We start from the raw sequence: 13,616 nt of genomic DNA, 5'->3' as shown, positions 1-13,616 counted from the left end.
CTGGAAAAACTGCTGGCCTTTGGTACTTAACTCTTTGGAGATCATGTAACAAGCAGCTAAAACTGTAATAACTTGTTTAAAAGTGCATTTGTATCCTCTTTTGCTGTTTACTTAAGAAAGAAGTTAAATCTGACTTCCCAGCCTTGTTTAGGAAATCTCTGTAGACTTTTCTTGTTGGTATAAGAGATATTGATATTTACTTCACTCTTTCTATTCTATTTCAGGTTTAATATCCTAGAATTTATTAATTTACCATTTGTGTCATTAAAAAGTTATCAGTTTTCAGGTCCTAGCAAGGATTAATCCATCAAGACCCTGCTTCAGAGACATATTTTCACTGGGACTTGCTGCATTAATCTTCCAAATCACATGTTGTATATGAGCATCATTTTAGTGACATTTATCTCAGGTGTCTCTTCTTTGCAATATGAAAGTGGTCCAGACTTGTGCCACCAAGGAAGGGTGACAGAAAAGTGATGCTAACATCTCCGCAGGTAATGTCTGACAACAAGGTAGATGATGGCTGGAACATTCACAGTGAGCTGTGGGAGAGGGCTGCCCAGGCTTGAGGCAGTATTCCCACCTCGTTCATTACAGGGCAGTGACAGTGGGGGCACTGGAAGCACAGAGGTTATGTCAGAACCAAAACGCTTATGAGAATTTCAAGGCCTAAATAGAAAATGGATTTGGGTACATAATCTTTATGCATAAACATGTGTACAAGAATGTGTATTATAAAAGCACATTATAAATTCCAGTGTACTTACAGGGTGTATATACCCTTAACATCTTCAGCCTTAGTCTTCTGTGTGAAAATGCACAAGCTCCTCCGTGAACTTCTGCTGATCTTTGGTCCTTCTTCTAGCAATCAAGTACATTGTTTAATTTTTGTGGACAGTGTGCACATCACTGACAGGCGCCTCATAAACATAGCTAAATCCATCCTGGCAGGCTTCACCTCTAATTTTGCAATGTGGTTTTCTGTGTGAGATGACCTAAGTTTTTTCCTGTTCTGACAAAAGCATTCAGCATGATTCAGGTTTATTCTCCTGTCAATTGTACATGTTGTGCATCCAAAATGTCTCTGGAGAGCCGTACAGTGCTCATGAAGCAGCAGGTGAGATGCTTTAATCTGAGATTCCTGTTGCAGAGATGGTGCAATCAGTCTATCTGACTTCTCAAGACCTATGAGTGGGTTTTTTCCCCTCTATCATGAGGAGTGACTCACTGACTTGCAACTTCCCTGAACTTCTCTGCAGAAGCAGCCTGCTTATCTGTGATACTTGCCCTGCTCCTGGTTCTCTCGCTGTTGGAAGCAAGTTGTTGAAGAGGTGCTGCAGTTTTGGTCTCAGTCTCTTGGTGCTCATAGAGCCAAAGGTTTTACTGGATTTTTTAATGTGTTTTGCTTTCCTCCCTGTGTGCGTGGTCTCCTTCTACAAGCTTGGAAAGCAGAAGCATTCAGAAACAGCTGGAGCTGCTGGGTGAGAGGAAAACTGTATCAGCAGTTGATTTGAATGGGAGTAACAGAGCTGCTGTTGGAAGGTCAAGGCTGCGGTATGTCATGTCTAACTGGCCTGTTTACCTTCTATAGTTCCTTCAGAATGTTTCTTCACTGCTTTTATTTTTTCTTAATGGAAAATCTGGGGGTGGTTCTTTCCTTTCTGCTTGTAATCTCTGGGTTTAGTTAAACCCACAAAAATGCTGAGAGGAATTGCTTAATCCCACTGAAGTCTGTCATCATCTTTCTGCTCAAAATAAATTTTTGTTTGATTTTTCAGGAAACTGTCATGTAAAGTGTTTTTGGGGCCATGGCAGAAGATAATATCTGTATGTCTCATGGGAAGATTTTTAATAAGTACAACTAACATATTCTACACATTCAGTTCTTAGTGGTAGGTCCAGGAAAGGTCCTAGGGTCAGGCTGAGCAGGCTTCGTGTGCTACACTCAAGCTAGCACAGGTTTCACCGTACATGACTACTAAGAGTACATACCAGTAAAGGGTTTGCTTTCTGCTGTGTTTTGCTTTTATATGTCAAAGATCTCACTCTTAGTGCAAAGCTCAACTTCCAGGCTTTATGGCATTGCTGCAGCCTGCTCCAAAGGAGATACTTCCTGTGCTCTCCCGTGTTACTTCTTCTAATATCACCTTTCATTGAACATACATGCTGTGCTCTGGGTGGTTACAGGTTTGGCAACCTGTCCATGCACTTGGTGGGACAAGGTCTGTAGCAGAACAAAATAGATTCATAGATGTATATAGGCCCTGGCTTCCCAGAGGGGTTATCAGTAAGAACCCTTTTTTGGCCAGAACATCCATGGCTTAGCATCCATCATTGATCTCTGAAAGTTGTCATCATACCTGTCAAAAGTTCAAGTTTTCTACAGTTTACAAGTTTCCTAAAGTGCTGTATAAACAGCCTTTTAATTAGATCCTTCTTTAAAGTTTGTTGATTTATTGAAAGGACAATCTCTATTATCTGAGTAAGCACTATATCTCCTTCCCTTTACCTTCCGTCCTTCCAAAAGATCTGCTTGTAACTATGGCAGGTGTTTGTGTTCAATTTAACACTTCAATAAGAACAGTAAGATGATCTTGTACATAGTGCTTATGTCCTTATGGATGTATTTCAGACTCATGGCTGACACTGAACTGAACTTGCTGTTGAACTCTGCAACAGCCTGAAAACATCTGGACTCTTGCTGCAAAAGCAGCAAAACTCTGTTTTTCTGTTGTTTTTTGTTTGTTTGAGATACTCATGTGCTTTTGTATTACAGGTTTCCTGTGTTTTTTTCCAGGTTGAAGCTTTAGTGATGAAAAGGCAACACAGTATAGCATTCCAGGCTGGCAAGACACCTCTTGAATGGAAAGCCTGCATCTCTTGGTGTCAGATGCTGTACAGAAGATTGCTTAAGCTGAGCTAGCTGGGAAGTTACCCTCGCAGTTTCCTGAGAGAAATAATGTGGTTTCAGTAAAAGGTAGTGTTTCTTTTTTTAGAAAAGAAAAAACGAACGCTTGATGTGGGGGAGGAGGGGAATGCAATTCTCCACCAGGGAAATCAAGAGGAGAAATTTCCTCTGGGAAATGTTGATGAAATGTTGATGCTTGTCTGCTTTTACAACGGTGGCTCTGTGCCAGCATTTTGGCTAAACCACAGTAGCTTAACACCCTCCTGTGACTAACTCACTGTGGGGTAGGTGCTCTGTCAGGAGTTCAACGCACATGTGCAGTGAGGAGCATGGGGCCTTCGAACCCAGCTTGACAGCCGCTCATCTGAGCAGGTTCATGTGGTTGATTCCCCACAAGAAGCATTTGAGCCAAGAATGCTCTGAGCTCCCACGCTTCAAGGGAGGTTTCAAAAATGTGACCTTTTGTGTTCCAGTTTAGGACAAAGCCAAATGGAGTTTCAAATGGGATTAAACAGCGATTCTTCAGCTGTCACCCATGGCCCACCTTAAAGTCTGGTAAAGCAAGCTGGGTAGTACAGATACACAGGCCCTAGAGACAGTTGAAGGCTGAGCCAAAATATTTTGCCAGGACTGCAATAGAAATGGCCAGGATAGATTGTTCTTCTGTCATCAGCTCTGCCTTAAAGAAAGCACTGCTATTTTAAATGTAGGGTGAAAAACTGCATTTGAAAGATACAGCAGTTCAATACATTGGCTACGGACAGCAGCAATAGCTCTGACTTCGCCTTACGCAGAGTGTCTCCACCTTGCAGAGCACAGCAGCAATAAGGTGCATTTAATCACCATCTGTGTGCATGCCTCCACGAGAAAGGTCTTGCCTGGGACTCTGTGCTGACTGCAGTCCCTGGTTAAGGTGGAAAGCATCTCATTGCATTGTTGGGAACTATGGTAAGGCAATAGGAGCATGGGGAAGTGAGAAGCAAGTGCTAAACTTTGGGATGGAAGAGCATAGGAGTCATCACTGGCTTGCTTAGAAAGGTGTGGGATCAAGTATCAGCATCCCACCTTGTTCTCTGTGTCACAGGGCTGCTGCTGGGCAGTAGGTGAAGACTGAGCTTTTCCACCTAGTTTCCCTGTAGTTCTTCCCAGCTGTTTTTCTGTTGACTGTGGACATTGCAAAGATTGACAAGAGGCTTTGCAGCACTGAGTTATTCCTAAATGACTGCAAAAGGTGTTCCCTGTAGCTCAGAGGAGGTACATAACACATACAGCTGGATTATTTTGCCTTAGTAGAAATCATACCTCTGGGTCATAACAGATAAACCAGACTTGATCCAGTGGGCAAACAGAAGGCTCACAGCATCACCCCACTCACATTCCACTTGGAGGTTTGAATAGAAATGAAGTTCTGACTACAAATACCCTTTTTCATGGGAAATAAACTATGCTTCCTTATGGAGGATTAACATAAAGCTGAAGCTCTACTGATTTCCCTTAAAAATTCCTTAGGAAGACCAGTTGCAGCCAGCTCTTGAAACTAACTTCACTTACAGCATCTTATAAAATTATGTGATAGATGAGGAACATGTGTCTCTTTTGCCTGTTTTATTCTGACCTACTTTAGCTCCCTTCTTTGACAAAGCCTGTCTTTTGCAGTATGCCTTAGCTTGATGTAAGGGCTCCTTCTCAAATCTACATTGTTTCCACTCTAGTTAAGCGTGGAGAAAATATTGCTCAACACAGCCTAAAAAATGAGCATAAGAAAAGTCTCATCTGGATAATTTTTGATTGATTGGGTTTTTTTTCTTTCCTTTTTTTTTCCTAATTAATTGAGTTAAAGTAGTCACAAATTGTACAAACCCTTGTGGAAAAATGCAGCCAGCATTAAATGTGATAGTTAGGGAACACCCATTACAGGGCTGATGACTGCAATGGTAAAAACCTGGCAGAAGCCAACACCAGCTTGTTGTTGGTATTTGTTGGTATTGTTGATACATCTGTACTTCTAGGCAGTAAGAATTAGCTTCCCCGTTCCTTCCTCATGGCATCTGTCTCACACTAACTGTAAAATGAGGATGCTGTGTGGCAAAAGGTAAGGCAAAAGGTACTTTGGGGGCTCTGGTGTCCAAGGCTGAGAACAAAATACCATGACAAGATGAATCCACTGAGTCATCTGTCTTGGGAACAGTGTGTGCTTCTGGAAATCGTTATAGCTGTTAATTTCCCAGGACAACCCTTTGGAGCAGTTCGTTTTCCCTGACATGAAGCATTCGCTGTAAGTTTAGGCAAGAGATTAATTGCTTGCATTTCTGATCAGAAGGGTCAGAGGGATGACTTGGACAACCAGCCTTTGGCCCTGCAGTCTGGATGCATGGGCAGCATAGCAAAGATGGTGATCATCTCACTGTTTGGGAGCAGATGAAGCAGCTTGGCGAGGTCACTGGTACATTAGTCCCTGTAGCATCTTCCCAGCTTCCTGGCAGGCAGTATTTACCTGGTGTTGAGAAATGAGTGTTCTACCCCATGCACCCTTTCTGACAACCAGATAAAGAACTGAAACATGAAGCTGCCAGCAGCAGTTTCTGGTGGGCTCCAACTGTACCTCTGAGAGCAAGTGTCCATCTTTGGGGCCTCAGCATCTGACTTCAAGCAGGGATTGCCCAAAGCTGAGCTCCTGCTAAGAGAGCATGGGTAACCTTCAGGGCTTTCTGCACCAAGGAGGTCTTTAGCAGGAAGGAAATGAAGGGAAAAACAAAACTCAGGCTTTTAGAGCAGATGAAAACCGCCTCTCTGATCCGAGAGCCAGGATTAGCTGTACCCGTGTACAGAATAGGAGGAAGAAGCAATCATTTCCTCAGGCCTCTTTGTGCTTGTTAAATAATGAATGTCTCTCTAGGTCTATAAGACTAGTTTAAGCTTGAGCACCTGGAAAGCTTTAGGTTGCATATAGGCCAAAGAAAACATGGGTTTGCTATTAAAAGCAATCTCATTTTATCTCGTCATCTTACCTACGCGTTTCTTGCAGCCCATGCTAATGTTTGCAAAGGTGAGTTTCTTTTTCTTTCCCTTTTCCTCACATGGAATTATTTAGTTGGCCACAGGTAACAGAAGGTCTCTGGAGAACACCTGACCTCACTAGAGAGAAATGTCCTGCTCTGGGTACAGAAGGTAAAAAATCTCATTTAGCTTATTGCAACTTGTGGTCACCCTCTGGAACAGCAATACCAGTGCTGAGAGCAGTGATGTATGACTCTGTACAGACCTGGCTGGTGGAGTCATCAGGACCTGATACTGGCAATCCCCAGCAAAGTTTCTGAGCTGACCATAAGCAAGACAGGCGCCACTGTGGGATGGGAACTCTGTTATGAGGTGACAGGAAGGAAATCTCAACCTACCGCCAATAGCACAAGGGAAGAAACATACCTTTTCGTAATGAACTGAAGTAAGTGTGAGGCTGTGAATGACTCTATCCTTTTTTTCTTTTTTTTTTCCCCAGTGTTACTTCATAGAGCACCTGTAAAAGATAAGGTCTTCCACAGAGTTTGTTTCTCCTTAACTTCAGGAATTTATAATAGGGAAAGATGCCCCTGATCCAGTATGTCACTGGTTAATCAAAGGATATCCTGTCTGTAAATCTGCCCTTGTAAGAAGGTGTCCTACAAGTGGGTGAAGGCTGTTGGATGCTGTGCTGCTTTTAGTGCCCAGCTTTCACTAGTTGCACTTGTCCTTCACTGAGATGCTGATAACAAAGCCAGGGCTCTACTGACGGAGTCCTTACTTCAGTTAACCTGCTAGCATTTCATGCAAGGTGAATCATTTTTGCTTTTGGGGATTGCTTTTATCTATAGTTTAAGCATTAATAGTCTATTTAATATTGGTGAATTAGCAGTAGAACGAGGAAATAACTTGGTAAATTAACCCTTTCAAACTGAGGCGTCCAAAGTTATGTATACAGCGCAGCAACTTGGTTTCCAAATGCTTTGGAATGAATGTTGGCCTGGTTTCCATTAGCCTTTTTGTGTCTGACTATCCCTTGCCACCCAAATCTGGAAGCTGAAGCTGGACACTAGCCAGGGGTGAGGCAGGTGGAGCCAGCCCAGCAGCTAGGCTAAGGAAGGGAAGGAAGGGCCTCCAGGATACACCCTGGTTGATGCTGGAAGGGAGGAAGCCTGCAGCCTCTTCACAATGAGCACCATCTTGGGCAGGCTGTGCACAGGAGTGATGCTGTCTCTCCACAGTGACCTTGGGAGCTAGGTGTAGTGGTGAGGGAGGTGAAAGGCTGGAGTAATAACTGCTAATGCACTGCGAAGGGGCTTGGGCTCTGGAAACTGTTACCATTAGATTTTACTTGGTTTGGAGAAAATATTCCCATTCCATCTATGTTGCTGGTAACAGCTGGTCTATCCACAGGCTCTGTGGCAGGCTGTGTTTGCCAGCATCCTTCCCTTGCCTGTCTGCTCTTGCTCGTGTTTATGGTAGAAGAAGAAAGAGATGTTAGGAGAGATACAGCCTTTAAAAGACACATGTCTCCAGGTCTCTTACTCCCATGCCTCTGATGGGAATATTTTTCCAGGCTTTTCAGGTGTGCAGCTGTTGTAGATAGCCCTTGGTACCCTAGCTGTTAATTTAGAGAGCTAATAGAGCTGCTCTCTTTCCTCAGCCCCTGGAAAGCTGGCACAAAGGGCTCTCAGCGCAGCACTGGGAAGAAGCTATTTTTACTTTGACTGTTGTTTTCTCCTGCAGCATTTCAGCTGGGAACAGGCTTGATCTGCTATCCCAAACAGAGAGGACCCATGGTTTTCCTGCATGGTTGATGGAAAGCAAAATCTGCATGGCATCCCTGGCAGGGCTGGGGGGAGCCACAGCAGCAGTCAGAAGAGGGAAACCCAGATTTCTCCACTGACTCCAAAACCAGAGCTAATTGCAGGAAAGGGCAAGGTGCGAATGGAAAGCATGCTGTGCTGCTGCACCCCAGCAAGCCCTGACATGCTGGGGTGGGAAAGGCTCCTAGACAGGAGCCCAGCATCACCCTCAGGTCTGCTGCTCAGTGGAGCACTCACAGCTCCCTGGTGACCAGCTGGGAGAGGCTAAGGAACTCTGATTCGGCAGCCTTCCCATGCTTCATCAGGCAAAGTCTGTGTCTTGGGAATGGCTGTTGTGCGGAGTTATTGCAGGGCTTAGGAGTGTTTGCTGTGGCTTGTGCTCCCTGCTGTGCCTGCTGCTGTCAATGATGAATAAAGTGGGATGATTCCTGCTCTCAAAACAGTGAACCTTTGCGGGTTAAGTGATTAATGGAGCTGTTCCTACTTTTATTCCTACAAGGTCAAACCATTTGTTTTCCTGGGATATGCTAATATAATCTATTTTTTTATTCTTTTTCAGCCGTCTCTTTAAAAAAAAATCATTCTTGGAGGTTTGTTTGAGGAAGCGTTGCAGATATGCTTCTACGTGACAAATTTATGCATACCATCACTGATCTGAATTCAGCCCTGAACTACAGTAATAACTGATAGGTTGCAATGTTTATAAACATGGCTTTGAGGTTTAAATTTAAGAGACAGGCATAGGAAATAGATCTTATCACAACACACTGTAGCCAAGTACTATCCCAATAAAGACAAATAAGGAAAACAAATTTTATATCTGGACATTAACATTCTCCCAGATGTTGGGTACCATCTGCCAGAAATTTTTAGCTCTAAAGTAAGCTGCTTTGTAGTGCCTATAAAACAGGTGATTTCTTCCCCTCTTCCTCCCCTGCCACTTTTACAAAGAAAGGATATAGATAATAGTAACTCAGGGTGAAAACTTTCTGTTGGTGTATGTGGAAAACAGCATGGCACATTCAGGGGGACTTGGCTGCATGTGCACCACCAAGCTGAGCACTGAGAGGACTAAGTTGAATCCACTCTAGCAGTGAGCAGAAGTAGAGCCTCAGTTCCAGCTTCCCATCACAGGTGCAATGGAAGGTGGTGCTGCAGCCAGGGAGGAATCTGCTGCTCCACTGTCATTCCCACCTCTGGGCTACCCCAACCATCAGCACTGCTGGGAAGGAGTTTTGTAGGTGAGGAGGTTTTTATCTTCTAGGGCATTCATTTTATCTTCTAGGGCATTCATGTTTGGGATGCTCCCAGTTTACTCTGGCTGGCAGCTTTATGCTGCTGACTTTTATTATCATTTTGAAGAGACCCATACAGGTGTTACAAGTGTTTACAAACAGTTCACAAGTGCTACTTCCAGATACTTGATGTCTCAATTTTGACCTTACAGCTATGTGCTAGCTATATCAACAGCATATTTTGATTCCCTGGAACTCAAATTTTTACTGGAAAGAAGTTGATATTTACTGAAATATTGAAAAGTGTTGTCTAGTTTTGTTTCCATTCTGGATCCCAGGGATTCCACATAAAGATGAGATTTATTACAGGCTTGAATGCTCAGTTGTGTGCATTATTTCCATTGGATTGGAAGCAGATTGAAAACCGGAGAACTGGGCATTCACATGGTCCAAGAAATGAAAGGTACAACTAGCACTGAGATTTTTTTTTTTTTTCCCTCCTCTGAGTTATGCTGACAGCAGCCATACCATTAAGGCTGAGAAGTTTATTTACTATTAAAAAGCCATATTTTCCCTTCTTATCCCAGCTTTTCTTGGCTTTCCTTGCTTGGCAGTATCCCCTTAACCACCAACACCCAGAGGCGTGGTATTAAACTGGGGTGAAAAATGAACATGCAGAAGAATACTGGAGATTTAAGTGGGTACGATTCTAAGAAAACTGGTGGAAAATATGTTTACTCCAAGCATCTGTAGCACCTAATTGAGGCAGTGATATTTTCTGTGAGAACGTGGGGAATGCTTTTCTGCTTTCTCTTTGGCTTTGAATTTCACTTTGAATCGATGTGACATAATCCATGGCATTATTTTCTCACAGCTGCAATGGAAACTTTCTGCCAATAGACAAGGATGTGTTAATCGGGGTGAAAAAGCTGACATTCAGTCCAGCTTTGTTGCTTTCTGAGGTCTTTGTTAGGATCTCTAGCTTCCTCCTAATTTATAGAAATCTGGTATACAGTAAACACCATTATTTTTGAACTATTAGTGTTGCTATAAATTTGAATGGCTAGAAAAGTGTGGCAGATTGTGATCAAAAGGGAGGTGATCTACAGCTGTGTGTGAAATCATCGCCGATATTAAATGTGACAAAATGAAACACATATTTATGTGCCCATAAAGGATGATGTAGCACTCCTGGGCCTGCAGTATTGGCATCATCAAACGAATTTCTGGGAATCTAATTTAGAGGAACATAAAAGAACCCATACCACCTCTAGGGCATCCACCAGTGCTGCTGGTTGGTAGGTTGTTGTCTATTCATATCGCTAATTTCTCAGGCATTGCTAATTTGAAGTCTGGGGTACCCTCCTGTGGACATGCAAGACTGGGGAGGGTGCGCAGTCCTGCTGGAATAGGGGACTGGCTACGGATGGCCAGCAGTGCCACCTGGCCAAGGGAAAGCTCCTGGCACAGAGGTCTTCCTCTGGAAGAGGTAATGGACTGCGAGTAGGTCCTTCATGGGGAGCTGACAGAGTGCTGCACACTGCTCCCTGGCATTGCCTTGCTAATGCTATGCGTGTACCAGAGTCTTAATTAAATACAGCTAAGTCCTGGTCAGCAGTTTTAGCTCATTAAGGTCCATTACTGGTCTCGTGGTTCTCCAGTGCTGTTTCGAAATAAATAAATAAAAGGCACTCTATATGTCTGATGGGAACACATGGGCAGGGAATAACCTTTCCTGAATCCCTCTCTCCTCCTTTTTTGAGGCAGTGGGGTCCTGCAGCAGCTATCTCTTCTAAAAGCTACCCATTTAAGCATCCAAATCTTTTTCACTGCATTAATCTGTATTTATACAGGTCACTTATCTTCCCAGGGACACATCACAAAATGTGGGCAGTAAACAAGCCCAAAGTGCATTCGCATTGCCCAGGGAGCCACAACAGTCTCAAACAGGTAGGGACTCCTCCAGCCTCTCACCTCACTGTAGCTGCACAGCCAGGTGGGCACATCCGCTGCTCACTGCTTTCATCATCCTTTCACTCTTTTCTCTAACCACCTGAAGACAAGCTGCTCCTGCCAGAGCTGTCCAGGGAACAGCCTGGTCCTTCACTTGAACCATGCCTGTAATTACCAGGTAGGGTCAACCCTGCAGTGCTGCCCACTGTGCCAGCAGTGACGGCCCCAGCCACTCAACAAAAGAGGGAAAAAGGTTTCCCACACCTTGCTGGTCACTCTGGCTTTCCATTTCCTTGTCTTTTGTCTCATGTGCTTAAACAGGAGCTGTTTCAAAAATGTACTTTTTTTTTCTGTCCCAAAATACAGATTTAAATTTTTTCAGAGAGCTTTGAAGATCTAAATCAAACAAGATAAATTATAAAGCTCTTCTAATCCGCATCACAGCCCTGGTTTGTGCCATATGGAGGCGCAGAGGAACAGACTGGAGATGAAAGCGAGATGGGGTGGGTGATGCACTAAATGGTCACACTAGTGCAGATAAGCCCAAATTGGGAGACTTAATGGGCAGTCATGGCCATCACAACAGGGCATGACAGTGCTATCAGGGTGGCTGGAAAAGACTAGATTTTCTCATTTAACCAACTTGTGTTTTGAAGATTAACAATGAACAGAAGAGGCTACTGGTGCAAGTGCTTGAGAGACAGCGACTTCTACCTGCAAAACGGTTATCAAAAGCCCTAACTGAAAACAGCAGTGCAGTGTTCAGGCTGCATGAGCAGCGCCAGCAATAGGCTTTGAGTAGAGGTAGTGTCATGAGCGTACCTGTGGGGAAAACGGTCAGAGTAGACACAGCCCCAGGTGCACAACAGCAATGTAATACCCATCTCATTACAGGGACTAGTTTCCAAACGTTTGCTCAGTGAACCATTGAAAGAAAAGCTAATGTCACTTCTTGGACAAATTTTTTCTACTCTTCTTTTGGCCGGCTGTCAGCCTGAGAGGTAGGCTCTGTCTTTGGTATGGGGTACCATGCCAATGAGGAGGTGGCTTCACAGCTGGCTTACAGCATTTCGTGCAGCAGGGAATGCTTTAGGGATTTGCTTTGTCTGTCAGAGCTGCATGTTGTGAAGGGAGGAGGCTGGCTCCCCATCTCTGCCAGTGTCACTGCAAAGCATTTTGTTGTGGGGTAACTTTTGGCCTGGTGAGAGAGGGCTCTGACCTGCTGAATAGCCATGTGGTTGAAAGCCCCAGGACAGAGCAGCTCAGGAGGGTACAGACCACAGCGGGGACGGGAAGAGGACTCCTGCTCACCTAAGGATCGATTGTCACACTTCCCATCATGAAGGGCAGGGCTTTATTTCAGATTTAGCTCCTGGGCATCAGCATGGCTCTTTAAGGCACTGGGAGCAGGGTGGTGCAGAATTCAGCTCCACAGACTCTGTTGGTGTGCACAAAGAGCAGTTGAGGGGGAAGGACTGTGGTATCTATCACAAAGCAAAAGCAGAGGTGAAAAGAAAGTCCTTGATTTAAAGAAGACTGTTCAGACTTTGTCTCCAGCTTCCCACACGTTCAGTCCCTTCTCAGTCTTAAAAACTCTTCAAACCCTGCCTCACTCTGAGTGCAGAAAGGGCCTTGATTCTACCACTCTTTTCCACCTCTCAGTCCTGTTGCGTAGTTCAGGTTTGGTTTCGTTGTGGTTACTTTGTTCTCAGCAAGATTAATCAAAGTGTAAACTGATGGGCTCAGAAGGGCAGAGCTCTTCCCTGCCTTCCACCTGTGCCTGCAGTGGAGACCTGTGCCTCTACCTTACAGGGCTGGCTGCTGGGAAGCTCCTGTTTGGTGACAGCTCTTTGGGGCAGCTGGACTTTCACAGCTCTGTAGATATCCAAACACTGACAGGGGTTTCTAAAAATGGTTTTGAAAGTGTGTTTTTGCTATTGCAAGTACCATCAGCCCTCGCTGGGACCTCTGAGTTGGGCTGCAAAGAGAGTCCACAACGTCAGGCACTAAAATAGAGAATATTTATGTAAGGAAGTAAACCATTATAATTCCTTCTCTTTTCTGGTAAGTGTAAATTAATGGCAGCTCAGTGCTGTGCTGAAATAAGTGGGGTGAGACTGTGGGAGAGCTATTTTTAGGCAAAAATATGCAACACTTTAATTGTCACCCACTCATTTGCTTTTTAATGTGAACAAGGCTTCAGCAGGCTCCACAGAGCACATACCCACTACTCACACCAGCCATGCTCTGGAGCGACCTCATCCAGGGACCTCCAGTGTGTCCACAGGCAGGTTTTTAAAAGGTACAAGATGTCTGCTCAAGGAGACAAATTCCACTTCCTGCATCTCTGACTGGGAAAAGAACTCTATGCTTTCCAGTAGTGGTAAGTTAGCAAAGGAAATCTGGGACCCCCCCTGGTTTCCCACAGGACATTAATGGTTGCTAATCACCTCATCAGCTTCTGTGGTGAGGATGTGCACACAGAGAACGGCAATCCCGTGTTGTAATGGAAGGTGGTCAAGCTTTGGGTATTTTCTTCCCCATGTCATGATGGATTTTGGAAGGGGAAGGAGGGCTGCTCTGTGTGCGAGGGGTTTTCAGAATCCTCTTGGTGGCCTAATCCTGCTGCCACTGGTCTCAGCTGCAGAAGAGTCTGAGCACTGCTAGGGATTTCTGGAAGTTAGGTCCAAACACCTA

At 44.4% G+C, this 13,616-nt stretch overlaps 1 long non-coding RNA gene across 3 annotated transcripts; it reads left to right on the top strand.

Moving 5' to 3' along the window:
- Nucleotides 1–2,782: 2,782 nt before the first annotated feature.
- LOC134174181 (uncharacterized) lies at nucleotides 2,783–10,361 on the top strand. 3 transcript variants are annotated; one of them, XR_009968539.1, is made up of 3 exons: nucleotides 2,783–2,977; nucleotides 5,226–8,972; nucleotides 10,301–10,361. It is a non-coding gene; the product is annotated as an uncharacterized LOC134174181 (long non-coding RNA). The 3 variants fall into 3 exon arrangements; XR_009968540.1 differs by lacking the exon at nucleotides 10,301–10,361 and adding an exon at nucleotides 10,143–10,273 and having other exon boundaries at nucleotides 5,229–8,972; XR_009968538.1 differs by lacking the exon at nucleotides 10,301–10,361 and adding an exon at nucleotides 10,143–10,273.
- Nucleotides 10,362–13,616: the final 3,255 nt, after the last annotated feature.

The sequence above is a fragment of the Pezoporus occidentalis genome, unplaced genomic scaffold, assembly GCF_034315485.1.
Source record: "Pezoporus occidentalis ecotype Australia unplaced genomic scaffold, CSIRO_AGI_Poc_V1 ctg59, whole genome shotgun sequence".
Classification (NCBI taxonomy): Eukaryota; Metazoa; Chordata; class Aves; order Psittaciformes; family Psittacidae; genus Pezoporus; species Pezoporus occidentalis.
This window is presented reverse-complemented; position numbering and strand designations above follow the sequence as displayed.